The sequence below is a fragment of the Panthera pardus genome, unplaced genomic scaffold (genome assembly GCF_024362965.1).
Source record: "Panthera pardus isolate Hobbes unplaced genomic scaffold, ASM2436296v1 HiC_scaffold_2, whole genome shotgun sequence".
Lineage (NCBI taxonomy): Eukaryota > Metazoa > Chordata > Mammalia > Carnivora > Felidae > Panthera > Panthera pardus.
This window is the reverse complement of record NW_026526765.1, coordinates 50,584,199-50,599,987: the sequence shown is the minus strand read 5'-3', so window position 1 is coordinate 50,599,987 and position 15,789 is coordinate 50,584,199. Positions and strand designations below refer to the sequence as shown.

Here is a 15,789-nt window from a genome sequence, read left to right as displayed (position 1 = left end):
CGGTAGCAAGCCCTTCCCCCTGCCTCCCTCAATGCTTAGCTCCGGCTGAGTAAACACCCCCACCAAAATGTGGGTTGGGTTGAGTTTGTTGAAAAACACTCAGGATAATAACTGCTCATGAGAAAGTGCATCTTTTTGTGAACAGATGCATGTGGTTGTGCTGGTACGTACTTGAGGGAGTGTTTCACATTGTGTATTATATGTGTGTGCGTGCGCATAACCCCGTGTCTGCATGTCTGAGAAAGGGAGCCAGGAATATTTCCTCATCACTGTCACATCCATCCTCCACCCCCTTCCCGCTCCTACAGCCCTACAGTGACAGCACCAATGATTATATTAGTGATAACTAAACTTTTGTGCAGGACCTGAAAATTTAATTTCCTTGTGGGAAGACGTAGAGAACCAAGCTTATTCAGGGCGAAGAACTCATGAACTTTCTCAGAAAGGAAGAGACAATACCAGATACGGTCATTGGTCTTTAGATTTTCTTGAAAAATATAAAAGCACCAGCTCATTTTTGAACGGCCCCTTTGGACGCAGCTTCAGATCCTTTTTTCTCTATCCCCACCCCGCATCAGAGTGGAAAGGAAGAGATGAGTGGCCCTTGAGAAACAGCTAATTCATTCCAATTTATTCCATGAGTGTGAATTTCTTTTTTCCACTATTTAAGAAAGTACAATTCCATCAATTTTTCTTTTCCTTCTCAAATTGCTTGGATGGTCAGGATCCTGGTGATATTTAATGAGTGTTCATCATGTAGCAGGCGCTGGAGTTAAGTGTTTGCATGCTTTAACTCTTTTAACCCTCCCATTTTGAGGATTAAGAAACTGAAACACAGAGAAGGTAAGTAACTTGCCTAAGGTCACACAGCTAAGAAGTGACAGCCCTGGGATTCAAACCCCAAAAGTGCAGCTGTAAAGCCCAAGACGGTTTATGGCCTCATCACGGTACAGCCTGGTCAGTCTGGAATTCTCCTCTGGGTATCTGAGTGCATCAGTTCTTTGACTATGAACAACAATTATCTCTGAGACACTTAAGCAAAAACAAAAACAAAAACAAAAAAAAGTGGAAAAATAAGAAGCAACATATTATTCAACATTGGGGGATTTGCAGCCAATTCCCATTCCCATGGACAGTCTGATCATCTCAGCCTCCATCACAGCTCACCCCTAGACCAGGGTTGAACAGGTGATCTAAGGTGACCATCCCTGGTCTGCTTCAGAAGAAATGGAGGAGAAGCTATCAGAACGGGATGGTGTGGGCACAGGGTGAGAGACAATGACAGATGCATATGCTGCCGTGCCTCTAAGGAAGGAACAAGTCTTGCTGAATTTAATGAATTTGGGGTCAAATTGTGACACAGACTTGGCAGCATGGGATTTTGAAGGTGTTCCACCCATATAATTCATCTGTTCACTCAGTTGTGCACCTGTTTATCCCCCCAACCCCCCGAACAGTCCCTTTCATGTGCAAGCAGGGTTCTGGGTGATTCACTGCTCCCAGTCATGTATGGCCCATGTGGTGACCCCAGACGTATATCCCCCCAGTCATTTTCCAAGCTCTATTGCACACCACAGCAAACCAGGCCCAGTGTCGAGCACTGGGAATAGAGCAATGAACAACTCAGACGCAGTCCTCACCACATACCTAATCTCCTGGTAACTGCAGTGAATTAGAAACAGCGGTGATCTGGGGAGCAAAGAGCAGGGACCCCGTTTAAGATGAGCTGCATATTTTCCATTCCACCCCACCCCCGCGCCCCACCCTGCCACCAGATCCACTTTCCACCTATTTCCATCCTTCTTGGTGCCCGCAGTAGGCTAGCATGTAAGGACTGTTTTCACAGGATCTCTTGCCCTCTGACTCCCAGTTAGATTCAGCCAATTGAGACACTGCCAGGAGATTGAGGGAGAGGAGAAAATGAGGTTGAGGTATTTATTTTCTCAGCTCCTCCCTGCTGGGTGACTACCTGTGGGCCGCCTCCCTCTACATAAGGCAGATCCTGCCAGGTGCCCTTTCCTACAATCCCTGCAACTATGACCACTTCCTTCTGGCCTCAAGGACTGCGCCCTCCCCTGCCTATTCCAGTCCAGCAGGGGTAAGCCTTGCAGCTCTCGCTAGCTCCAGGAAGGCATCACCTTCCTTGGCTGGATTCCTTTAATTCTGCCCACACCTTCGGAAAAGTCCCCTCCGTTAGCTTGGAGTGAAGGTAACACTGTTTCCTATAGGGAGCTCAAGTAAAGTTTCCCAAGAAGGGACGCTGAGGCTGATCTAGACCATCTTAAGCAAGAATGTCAGACAATAATGCACGAGATGCCCAGCAGAGCATTACTCCCAAAAGGAACTACCAGCTTGGTCCTGCTAAAGTAATTCTAGCCTTAGCTTCACTGATACAGAATTTTAAATGGTACAAATTAAATTAACTGTAAGTTAAATTGGGGGGATTTACCAAAGAAATATCCTAACATGAATGTGATTAACCCCCTATACACGAGCATTTTGGGGTGCCTGTCCAACTTCCACAGCCACTTCTCTGAGGACAGGTTTGAACTGAAGAGTCTGCCCTTTGCAACAGCCGATCAGAGCACAGGCAGGCAGACACCTGGCCCAAACTAGGCCAGTTTGTAGTTCAGCCAGAAATGAGACATGACGAAAATATCATTGCATCCTTGTGGGCACTGGAAAAACATGGGTTAGATGACAGCACATTGAGGGCGGTTGGGAGCCATCTGAACAACCAATATGCTAGAAGCCTGATTCATTATGCCAGTGAGTGTCCTCCCAGAACACAGCCTCTGTCTTCAGCTCTGTCCTATTCAGGTGGCAACTTATCAGAGTTGGGCCTTGGACCTAGCACATGGCACAAGCTTCCAGGCCATGCCTCCTGTCTTCCTACACAGGGACCAGTCAGAAGCCAGTCCGTGACTTGCTTTTCCCGCTGCAAGTAACAGCAAGGCACTCAAATTAACTAAAGAACAAAAGAGAGGGTATATTCAAGACGTATGGGGTGTGTCCAGGAACCCAAGGAGGAGGAGCTCACCTGGGTTCTTTCTCAGACTGGCTACAGCGCTGAGCATAAGCTAACAAGCTACGCAATTCTGTAGTCAGATTTTTAAATTCTCCAACTGCACCGATCATAGCTGGGAAGGAATGCAGCTTGATGCTGGCACAGGTGGAAGGAACACTTAGGATTTTGACTGTCGGCTCAGGATGAGTCAACAGTATGATGTGACTGCCAAAATAGCAGTGTAATCTTGGGCTGCATTAATAAAAGAGGAGGGAATGGTGCTTCCTTCAATTTAGGGCATCATGTATTCAAGGCACAGTGCACACAGAAGAGTGCCCAGGGAGAACTCAAATCATGCCCTGTGGGGAACAGTGGGATACCTGGGATATTGCTGTCTAGCTTTTGGGGGGATTGATGAGAATTACCAGGATGTGGGCTCACCAGTCTGGAGTCTGGAATTAGACCACCTAATCTAAAACCCCAATTCAGCCGCTTCCTAGCCATTTCTTATACGCCAGGAGCATCCTAAACACTTCACATGACATATCTCATTTAATCCTCACCACAACCCTCTGAAGGAGTACCAGTTTTATCCTTATTTGACAGATGAGAAAATTTAGGCACAGAGAGGCTAATTAGCTTGCCTAAGGTCACACAGCTAACAGGTTGAAGAGCTAGACTCTAACGGCAAGGAGAGTATACTTTCTTTGCTCTGCCCCTAACTGGCCGTATGTGCTTGAATTTTGTCACCTCTCTTCACTATGTCTCAGTTTGCCCAACTGGAATGTGGGGTGAAGAACCCCTGTCGTACACCAACTAGGAAGTATATGTTGTGGCTGAAGTGATATTGTTGACAGGAAAATATTAGAGAATGGTTAATATGAATATGCCAAAGGATGTATTGCCTTAGCTTATGGAGGCTTACAGAGAAGAACCCTCTCCCTGCACTGCCACATACAGGGATTTCATCCTGGCTGTCTTTCATTTGCATAGTATAAACCCTTGGATCTCAGATGATCCAATCAGCTTTTTTTTTTTTTTTTTTGAAAGAGAGAGAGAGAGCAAGTGGGGTGGGAGAAGCAGAGGGAGAGAGAGGGGCAGGGAGAGAGAGAGAGAGAGAGAGAGAGAGAGAGAACCTCAAGCAGATTCCACAACGCTAAGCGTAGGGTCCGATGTGGGGCTCAATCCCACAACTTTGGGATCATGACCTGAGCCAACATCAAGAGTCAGACACTCAACCGACCGAGCCACCCAGGCGCTCCAATCCGATCAACTTTTATAGCCACTTATTAACTCCCAAACAGCCAATAGGAGTTGACACAGTTTGGAGCAAAATTTACCCCACCTCAGGACATTATCTTTCTGATGTATAGTGACAGTGCACTAATTCAGGCAGAAGTAATAACATCAAAAGCCATTTATTGGGCATTGTTCTCATTATCTAATCTGCATAAGAAACCACCCCCAAACATAGGGGCTTAAAAGAAAAACATTTATTTTGCTCACAAATCTGCAACGGGGCAGGGCTTGGTTGAGACAGTTCGTCTCTGCTCTACTCGGCATCAGCTACACTGGGCTCAGAGGTGGGGCCCTTCACCTCATTCACTCTGGCTGGTGCCCAGGGAGAGAAGACTCACACAGCGGGAAGCTGGAAGAGCTGGGGCTCCCGGGTATCACTCTGTCTCTGTGAGGGTCTCCCTACTACATGCCCTCTCCAACACAATGGCAGCCGGTTAACCAGCCCACTTACCTGTTGACACAAGGCTCCCCGGGGCACATGACTCAAGATTGAGTGAAAGAGGCAGGCGGACACTTTCATGATCTAGTCTCAGAAGTCACATAGTATTACTTCCATTGTACTCTGTTGGCCAAGGCATTTACCACGATGCATCCTGGTCCAAAAGGAGGGACTCTAAACCTAATGGTCAGTGAAGCAGTGTCGCCATCACACGGGTAAAAGAGCCTGTGGGATGGTGTCGATATTGAGATGGACAGCTGTGGGCAATACATGTGCCACAGGCACTTGCTATGTTCTCAGCATGGAGATAAGTGCTTCATAACCATTATGTATTGCCATTATACCCACCCCCAAATCCTGTTCTAGTAGGCACTATTATTTCGTCTTACGGGAGATAGAAGACCGAGATACAGAAAGGTGAGCAAATTACCCCAGTCACACACCAGCGTGTGGAGGAGCTGGGGATGACCCCCAGGTGTTTTGACTATGAGGCCAGGGAAACACATGAGGTTCATGAAGGTCTCACTTCCACGAAGGAACACACTTGATGGCAGCCATGTGGCACAATGACTAGCTGTGGGAGGGCTTGACATCAGCCTGCTAGGGCTCCCTTCCAGGCCCCTCCGTTCACAAACTGCACAACCTAGCTTCTTCACCTCTCCAAGCTTCGCTGTCTTCACCAGCAAAACGGGAATCACCACAGTGCCCACCTGTGAGGACGAATCGAGACGACACAGGTCAAAGGCCCCACATGTTGTCTGGAATCTAGTGAGGACTCTATAAATGTCAGCTGTTATTATTTTAAAAGTGGCTCAGGAAAGACATCTTAAAAGGACAAATCTATTGCTATTAGCAAAAACATGTGTCACACATCCTCAAGCCCGGCAAACATATTTAGTTCATTGGCGTCATTATTCTTGTCTATCCCTGTGTAGACAGGACGCTGCAGTGTGCTGGCCGGGAAAGACACTCCACCCCCTCCCTCCCTCCCCTCTGATCAACAAGGCAGGTGGTGCAGCCTGTAAGAGTTCCTAGCGTGTCCTTCCCGGGAGGGGTACCTGGGCTGACTCAGCTGGGAGGGTGTCCAGTGACTCATTAAGTGTCAAAAGCTGATTAAATGCCCTCAGGCCTCAGGAAGGGAGCTAACACCCAGGAGACCCTAGATTCTCTCCTCACCCCAGGCTCCCGGTAGCTCTCAGATAGGAGAACATGGGCAGGACGATGACCTGGGTCTCTGTATCAGCAGGGAGGCTAGTCATTCTACACACACACCTCTCCAGCTTTAATAAGAGGAGTTTCACCTCGCTTCTGCATATTCAAACTCATGGCTCAGCACCCCTCCCTCATCCGTTCCCATGGCTTCAATTACCATCCAGAGCTAATGAGTCCCAAATTCACATCTCCAAACCAGACTTTCAGACGTCTTTCCAGAGCTGGAAACCTGCCTCCGCTCAGATGTCCCACAGGCCCCTCAAACCAGCCTGCCCCCCACCTTGGACTTGTCTCCTTCCCCTCACCTGGACCAGGCTCTCCTCCAGGACGCTCGGTGACGATTTCCACGGCCCACCCAGGGGCCCAAACCAGAAATCCAGCTCACCCTGACACTCCCCTGCCCTGCTCCCACAGGTGGCCCATCACAAATCCTATTGTTTCTGCCTCCTGAGTCTCTCCTTCTTCTGCCAGATTCTCTTAGAGGGTCACCCAACCACTTGCAAACCCATCTCCATCCTTCTCCAACTCTTTCCCCTTGCTGCTGTAAGAATCTATAAAATGCAAACACGGGCACTGTCACCCTGCCTCAGTCTCTGCTGTGACTCCTCCTCGTCTTCAGATAAAGTCCTTAACACGGTTCCCAGGCCTTGTGTGATCTAGGCACTGCCCATGTGTTATGATCTGAATCATGTCCCCCAAATTCACATGTTGAAGCCCCAACCTCCAGTACCTTAGAATGGGACTGTATTTGGACACAGAGCCTTTAAAGAGGTGATTAAGTCAAAATGGCATCGTTATAGTAGACTCGAATCCAATGTGACTAGTGTCCTTATAAGTTGCTTCCCAGGGCTCCTGGGTGGCTCAGTCGGTTGAGTGTCCAATTCTTGGTTTCGCCTTAGGTCATGACCTCACAGTTAGTGAGTTCGAGCCCCACATCACGCTCTGCACTGAAAGTGTGGAGCCTGCTTGGAATTCTCTTTCTCCCTCTCTCTCTGCCCCTCCTCCATTCTCTCTCTCAATAAATGAAAACTTAAAAAAAAAAAAAAAAAAGATGCCTCCCAGTGGATGCCTCCCAGTTTGGTCCTTTGTTACCCTAGCTGTCTAATGCACCATCGCTCACCTCTACCTCACCACCCCCCCCACCCCATACAGCTACAGCTGTACACATTCCTGCTCTCCACTCCGGGCTTGGCCCTGCTCTTTCTTAAGGATCTAATGGTCTTCCCAAGCCTCTTTATCCAGTCACCTCCTTCCAGTTCTGGCATTATTTCCTCCAGGAAGCCATCCCTGACCTCCATGTTTAAGTATCTCCCAAAACAACCCTCAAGTTCCTCCCTCATAGCCCCATATTACAACCACTGATTTATTTATCTGTGTGTGTCACTAGACTGTTAGCAGCATGGGCACAAAGACCACGACATCTAGGACAGCATCTGATCCCTAGAAGGTGCTCTATAAATCCTTTTCAATGACTGGCACTTCATGAGTGGATGAAAAGTCACAAAAAATTCAAAATAATTTAAAAATACAAAATTACTTTTAGCATTCAAAAAAGTTCATAAATATCTTAGTACAGATCCCAACACAGCTCCTTTTGGACTACCTAAGTTTCCAAGCAAAAGAGAGCCATTGTCTCATAAATCTGATTCTTGGGCCTCCAGATGGTCTGTAAAAGAAGGGGGTGTCTGTGGACCTTAAACTGAAGGTGCTGATGAAGATTTGGTTCAGCTCCTGAACCCACGTTTAACATGTAACATGATGAGCTTATATCTCACTTCAGGTTTATGGCCTCATGATGGGGAAAGCCCATCCCAGAATTCCCGGCCATCTCCATAACGGCCAGCAAGATGGAGCACCTGGGTGGCTTGGTCGGTTAAGTGTCTGACTCTTGGTTTGGGCTCAGGTCATGATCTCGCGGTTTGTGAGATCGAGCCCTGCATCAGGCTCTGCACTGACAGCACAGAGCCTGTTTAGTATTCTCTCTCTGTCTTTCTGCTCCTCTCCTGCCCTCTCTTTCTCCCTATTAATAAATACATACATACCCTCTGTCTCTTCAGGGCAGCCTGTGGCAGCAGAACACACATCCATACTGGTCTTGACCACCCGGGTCAGTGCTGTTCCCTACCCACCAGTCAAGGGTGGGCCTGGGGTCCCCGGCTCTGCGTGAACTGGCCCTGTATGGAGCAGAGAATAATTTCACCCTTAAGTCCCTCCTTGGCTCTAAGAGTCCCCTGCCAGGTGTTGGACTTACCTGCATTTTACCCATATAGGGTGAATCTGGGTTTTCTGAATAATGACCTGCTTGTTTAGAAAAACAAAAACAAAAACAAAAACAACCTGATTCTAACTCCACCTGGAACTAGAATGAAGGTCCGTATGCAGACAGATTCAACTCCACCAGCCCTCCCCTCCTCCCTTCCCTGATTTGTTAAGTCACTGTCACCATCACCTAATTTACTATGTATTCATTGTATTTGCTCACCCCACCCCACCGCACCGCTATCAGCAATAGAATAAGGGCACTGTGAGGGCGAGCATTTTGTCTGTTTTCTTCCCTGCTGTTCCTCTCATGCCTTGAACACAGCCTGGCACAGAATAGAACACAGCTTGCTCAGGGTGTGTGTGCTGAGCAAAGAGATGAAAAACTGAATGAGGGAATGAATGTACACACTCCCTTCTGTCCTCTCCCCACTCTCACTGCCACCTTGGAAATCCCCCTAAATTCGCAGGGGGAATCCCCTCTGGTGCCCCTCATACCTTACCTTCCTCTAAATGAGATTTCAATATGGGCATTAAAATCATTCCCTGGTCCATCTGTGAATATTGCCCCAGTTCTACAAATGTCCCTCCAGGGCCAAGGTGGGTTCTGTTCACAGACATGAAATGAGCCAGGATTCCATTGATCCTAAAACCCACATGAACAGATCCACCAGTGACCTGGGTTTCCTGCCCTCTCTGGGCAGAGCTCCCAGGGGACAAAAATGTGAGGCCAAGACCTTGACTGTGGAGGTACAGTGGACACTTGGGGTCCATCAGCACCTGCTGCCTCAGGACAGACTTGGGAGGTGGGGGCAGCAGAGAGGGCACTGGACCAGGAGTCAGGATCTGGCCTCTGGGCTAGCTGACCAACCTCAAGTCATGGCAAGCAGGTCAGATTTACTGAGCCCAAAGACCTGTCTTGGGCCATTGTGAGAAGCAAAAGAAGCATGGCGAGGGGGTGTGGGGGGGGGGGGGGTGGTGGTGCAGCAAAGCCATGGTGAATGGCTCAGGCTGGGATTGAAACCCCCATCCACCACTCGATGCTACGTGACCTCCAGCAGGCTTCCAAACCAACTCCAGACCTCATTGTCATCTCAGGATCCAGCATGTGGTTAACAAGCCATTATTATGAAATGTAAAAGAATGCAAGAGAGTAACCTGATCCCAGGAAGGAGGGAGGAAAAATGTAGGTGCTCTGCAAATGTACAGCCTCACTGCAGTTATCTGAGAATCTGAAAATTGTCCTGTTCCCACTATTCTCTCCCTCCTGGCCCCCACAAATTTTGGGGGTGGGGGGAGGAGCACTGGTATGCTGCTTTGGGCATGGGTGGCTGCTGGGCCTAGAATCTTCCCAGAAGCTGCAAATACTAAAGCCTTCCCTTAGTTGCTGACTGATTTGAGACCCATATGTGATCTCCACCCTGAAAAGGCTCTGGAGTCAGACAGATGGTAGTTCAAATCCCAGCTCTACCGCTTAGCTGTGTGACCTCAGCCAAATTAATCACCCTCTCTGTACCTCATTTTCCTCCTCTGTAAAATGCAAATAATGATAGGTAGCACCTACCTCATACGGTGATGCATTACCGACAAGTCCGTGTCGCCAAAACAAACCCCATGCCTCTCTGCCGTGGCTCCTGGTGGTTCCTTCCAGCCTCTAATGCTTTCTTCCCTCCTCATCTCTGCCTGTTGAGACCCGAACTAATCCAGAAGGCCATGTTCAAATGACTCCTCCACCATAATGTTTTCCCAGGTCTCTCTGTCATGTGCCCTTGCCTTCCTTTCAACCTTGCTGACACGCTTACATACACCCTTCTATGAAGTCGCCTTGGAATCACATGAATGAAGGACACGTTTTATTCCTGGCCTCCTTCTCAACAGATCCTCAGTTTCCTCACCCGTAAAAAGAACATGCTGAAACACCTAGCTTATAAGATTGTGGTAAGAATTAAAGGGGATAATGCGTACAAAACATGGGGCACAGAGCATATCACATCATATATGCCAGGAAATGTTACTATAATTGTAACGATTGTTAGCACTAAGTAGACGTGAGTCTGAAAGGCTGCCATTTGGAATTCATTCCTCTGGGTCTCTCTCCAGTTCAGTTTCTTCTCAACTGTGATCTTGGGTCAGTAGTGGTGGCCCCAGGGAGGAACAATTGGCTCTGAACTCTCCCTAAAGACTTAGCTATTCTTTTGACAACAGAACTTTTGGTGCCTGAGGCAAAAGGAGAGAAGAGAAGGGGCAGGGAGAAGCTGGAAGGAGCATCTTCCAAGTAAAAGGGGGCATAATAAGGAAGGTGGCCACCATGCGTTGAGGGCTCCGCATGCGACCCTTTTCCACAAGTTCTCTCTTTGGACCTCATGACAAACCTTCAGTGCCCCCCCCCCCCCTGCTATTTTCTAGTTGACAACTCTGACCTCAAAGCAGTAAAGTGATGAACCCAAGGTCACACAACCAGTGGCAACACAGCTCAGATACAAACCCAGGTCTCTCTTACCCCGAGGCTCATGGAGAGGAGAGAGGTCAGAAGAAAGAAGGGAGAGAACTTTTATCCACGGACAGCACACACCTCCATGATAGGGAAGAAAAAACAATCTGTAAAAATGTATGGTTTTATTTATGGAAAATTAATTCAGCATACAACTTCATCATAATACCATTTCTCGAAACATTAACTCCCATCAATGTTGTAAAAGTCTGGGAAGCTATAAAATGTCTTTTTTTTTTTTTAATCTGCTATTATCTATAAACATCCTTGATGGCCAAGATGGCCAAGATTTCCCCTCCTCCCCTCTTAATCTGTTGATTTTCAATCTAGAAAGGTCAGGGATGGCCCCATGTGTTACTGTGGCTTGAGAAAGGTTCCCATCAGCCTATAAACTCAGGGTAAAGCAATGCTCACTTTAATTGCTCTGTGAATTAGAGCCTCCTTTTGATTTAAATCCACAGCCACAAATGTATTATTTTCTCCAGTCCTAGAAACAACGGTGAAGCAGTTCTTTTGTTTCTCTTGTCCGATATCGCCCTCTAGTGGTCGCAACTCTACTTGAAAATAGAGTGTAAACCCACCAAAGAGATGTGTGCCACTCAGACCCTTTCACAGCCTCCCCTATCTATCCATCCATCCAGTCAGCCATACCTCTGGCCATCATTGCTTGAGAGCCTACTGTGTGCCAAGCACAAGCAGCGAGGATTCTGGGATGCCCTAAGAGCTTACCAATTTGCTTACTAATGTGGAACTTGAGGGAGGGTCTAAGGAAAATGGCCTAGATCCTAGGCCTCGAGAACTGGGTTGGAATCCTAGCTCTTCCAACCCAAGTGATCCTTGGGATGGAGGTCAGTTCCCCGCCAGACTTGTTTCATCACCACAGAGCTGGTAACCAACTTGTCCATCTTCAAAATAGACAATAATAGATGCATCCTATCTTTATTTAATCTTACCTTTGTTTTTCACAACCAAATCACCCCACTACTCTTGGAGCACACCTAGTTTTTGTGACAGAGAAAAGGCAGGGGAGCTAGTGGGTAAGCTCAGATCATGGTTTCAGAAGCCCTGGGTTTGAATCCCTGTTCTGCCAGTTACCATGGACAAACTACACAGCCTCTCTCAGTCTATTCTTTCTTGTCTATAAAATGGGCACAATCAGAGAATCCAAGATAATTCAGGTTCTCGGACTTCGGTGTAAGCAAAATCCCCTGGGGATCTTGTTAACAGGACAGCCCCTTCTCAAACTTACTCGTCCAAATCTCTGAAAACGGTCCCAGGTATCTGATCAGTAACCAAGGTGGCCAGGTGATTTGGATGTCCAACAGCCTTTGACAGCAAGGGGGACACAGCAGCCCCCTGGCCCTCAAGCTTGGCCAGACATTAGAATCTTTGAAAATTCTGATTCCCACCCCACTAGATTCTGACAGAACTGGTCCCGGGGAGTCTGGCATTGGGATTTTCGAGAATTCCTGCAGTGATACTCAGGTGCAGCCAGGGTTGACAACCGCTGCTGTAGACCAGTGCTTAATGCGCAGTAATACTTCCTAAAAGTTAAAAGAAGCCCTCCCAACACATCCACATCATGACTCAAACACCTTCACTCAACAATAATACATAATGAGCTTCTGTCGGGTGCCAGGCGTTGGCAACAGAATGGCCATCAAACTAAAACCAAAAGATAAGAATCTCTACCCTCAGGGAGCTCACGATAATGTAGCAGGGCCAATTTGCCCTTTTGTACTGGGTCCCCTCCCCCAAATTATAAAGCCAGCCCCCAAAAGCAGGCACAGCATATCATGTAGTTCCTTGTGGGTCACAGTAAGAGTTTTCTCTTTGAGATGGAAAGTCATCACATGCCCTGCCATTATCTGTCTTAGAAAAAAAAAAGAGATTTTGAGATGCCCTTGTACCTTCCAGAAAAGTGACTATCTCATGGTAAGATTTCAGTCAGAGACTGGGTGTGGGGCAGGTGCATATTTGGGGCAGTGAGACCTACCCTGACTTACTGCATCCCATGTGTCTGTCTATTCCCCTCTGAGTAAGGCTGTCGGAGCAGGAGACAGACGACTGTAGCCTGCAGCTTCCCTCCTGCGCCCCCTCCACCCACTGGCCTGCAGCCTGCAGCCTCCTTCTCGGCTGACTCAGAGGGCCAGCTGTTTCCAGCTGTGCAGACACATGGGAATACTTACTCTTAATCAGGATTTGAGCCTTGCACCTGCTACCCTTGGCTGGGGCTGAGCCTACTTCAGAGGCCAGGGATACAGAGGATGCAGGGAAACCCTTTTTTATCACTGTAGCCACGCCAACCCCTAGCTGCTCATTAGCACCTATGAACGAGGCCAGGAAACCCTGTGAAATCTGGTTAAATCACTGAGAGTGTGGGAGGAGGGAGGATAGAGAGGCCTCTCCTGGTCCCCCAACTTAAAATAACTGCCTCCCTCACTCTCTCTTCTCCCTGCATTATCTTTATTCATAGCACCCATCGCAAGCTGACACTTTACTCTGTGTTTGTTTACTTCTCGTAGTCGGCCTCCCCTACTGGAATGTAAATGCTCTATCTTCAGCACCAAGCAGTGCGTGACACCTAGAGAGATGTTTAATTAATATTATTTGTTGAATGAGTGAGTGAATGAATGAATGAATGAATGACACCGGTCTCCGGGAGTTTCCAGGGGCTGCCTACTCCTCACATTTGCTGCTTTCCTGCCCAGCCCTGGAGGCTTCGGATTGCTCACCCCTCCTCTCCCTGCCTTGCTGGCTTAGCTCCCACTCCAGGGCTTGGGGGCTTCCATGCCGGCTCCTGGGGACTGAACTCAGGCTGCACTGGGCAGCAGAATTCGCCTGGACAGCCTCCCAGACCTGTCCGCAGAGTCACGGCCCTAAGAGGCCAAGGTCACCTGGGGGACACCCGGCATCTCTCCTGTGCAACCACATGGCAAGCCTAAGGGTGAGGGTTATTCTTTCCTTCCTTCATGTGGCTTCCAAGAATTCAGCCACCAGGGTGATTTTATTCAGGTCACCTTCCCCAGCTTTAGACACCAACACGCCCCCTTTTTTTGCTTAGCCTGGTAGACATAACCCCCCCAGCCTTCATGATCTCTGATCCCCCACCCCTCTATCCCCATCTTAAATTTCCTAACCAAGCTCATTCCTTTCCGTGTTTCTCTGTGGCCGCCATCCCCCAGCCCCGCAAACCTACTCAACCATCTCTGGCACGCAGCCTGTCCTGCTTGTTATTCATATTCTTGAGAATAATGGATAATAAATAAGACCTTGCTTGCAAAGAGCTTTCACACCACCAACCCAGAGCCTCACACGAACCCTATGAGGTAAATGGTGACTCGCAGAGCTTAAGTGACTTGTCGATGATCAGTAGCTAGTTAGTGGCCGAGCCAAGTCGGGAACCTATTTTAAGTGCCATTATTTATGTCTTATCAGGAGATTATCATTGTAGAAAGGAAACGAGTGGAAATGACAGTCCAGGTTTTAATGTATGGCTTTATTATATTTCAAGGGCAAGATTTATTCCCACTCCTTAGTATTGTAATTAAAGTAAATGGAATAAGATTTGGTTTTATATTTGCCTTTCAAACAACCTTTCAGAGACACCTGCATTGCTCTGCAAAAGGAAAGCCATCTGTTCACGTATTCACTGTGTTAAACAACTACTCATTCACTCAGTCAACAATTCTGTATTTTATTTTCCCTGTGTGCTGGACCCTGGGCTTGACACAAGACAAGCACTGGTGAGCAGAGCAGGCCTGGCCTTACCCTCATGCACTTTGAGTCTAGTGAAGTCAGGTATTACACCAAGGTTCATGCCAAGAATGGAGGGTCAGAAATAGGGTAAGGGCCATGAAGGAGGCACAGGAGCTCTGGCAACTTCTAGCAAAGAAATTGACTCGGCCCAGGAGCTCAGGGAGGGCTTCCCAAGGGAGTAACCATTGGCCCGGGGGGAGAAAGATGAGAATTTAACACAGGGAAGAGGGAAGAGAAGGAATTTGTGGAAGAGGGAACAGCATGAGCAATGCCCTGTTGCTGGAGAGAGAACAGCACTCTCAGGAAACTATGAGGAGTTGGAGAAGTGACCTGGTGTGAGACAAGGTGGGGGGCCTGGACTACTCAGGCCTTGTGGGTCCAGGAAGCAGTCTTGGTCTCTTCCCAGAGAGCACAACAAACTGCTCAAAGCAGAGATTGATATAATCAGATTAGGTCTAATTCTCTGCTGAGCATTTGGGGTGGCACAGGGAGAAGAATGTCTGAAACTGCAAAGAACTTTCCATCACCTTCTTTAGCATTAATGAAGCCCCATTCAAAATTAGGACATTGATTTTCTCAGAAATATAGGTACCACTCTGAAGCTGACAATATTAATAAAACCAATAATTATAATAATTATAATAATTATAATAATAAGTACCTACTAGGCATTTGATGTTTTGTATATATGATTTCATGTAATCCATGCTTCACCATAATTTATAAGACAGGCATTATCTTTGCCCATCTACAGATGAAGAAAGTGAAGTTCAGAGGGGGTTAGCAACTTACCCAAGGTCACACAGCTACTGGCAGATCCAGGGTCCAAACTTAGAAGACTGTCTAAATACATGGTGGCTCTGTCATCTCTACACTCCATAATCTTGGGATCCTTACCCAGAAATTCAAGGGCAGCCACCATGATAGGTCTAAAGAGTTTGTCATCACTAGGGTATCAGGGTCAATAAAGGGCTACGCTTTGCCAAAGCCAATGGCCAAATCTCTCCTTATCTTATTTGACCTTCAGCAGCAATAACCTGATGATCACCTCTCCTTATTGAAACATGTTCTTCTTTTTTCAGTTTTAATTTTTTGAGACAGAGAGAAAGAGAGAGTATGCACACGTGTGTGTGCACAGGGTAAGGACAGAGGACAAGGGAGAGAGAGAGAATCCCAAGCAGGCTCCACACCCATCACAGAATCCAGCTGAATCTCAGGACCAACTGGGAGACCATGACCTAAGCCGAAATCAAGGGTTGTACACTTAACCAACTGAAACACCCAAGCACCCCAAAACATGTTTTTCTTTAACCCTCACCTGGG

General features: G+C 47.6%; 1 long non-coding RNA gene across 2 annotated transcripts; it reads right to left on the bottom strand.

Annotated features, from left to right (window-relative positions):
- Positions 1-616: 616 nt before the first annotated feature.
- On the bottom strand, positions 617-14,588 carry LOC109257577 (uncharacterized). 2 transcript variants are annotated; one of them, XR_002076031.2, is made up of 5 exons: positions 10,717-14,588; positions 8,000-8,131; positions 5,176-5,455; positions 4,758-4,970; positions 617-827 (listed from the first exon to the last, which is right to left on the bottom strand). It is a non-coding gene; the product is annotated as an uncharacterized LOC109257577 (long non-coding RNA). The 2 variants fall into 2 exon arrangements; XR_002076030.2 differs by lacking the exon at positions 10,717-14,588 and having other exon boundaries at positions 8,000-10,587.
- Positions 14,589-15,789: the final 1,201 nt, after the last annotated feature.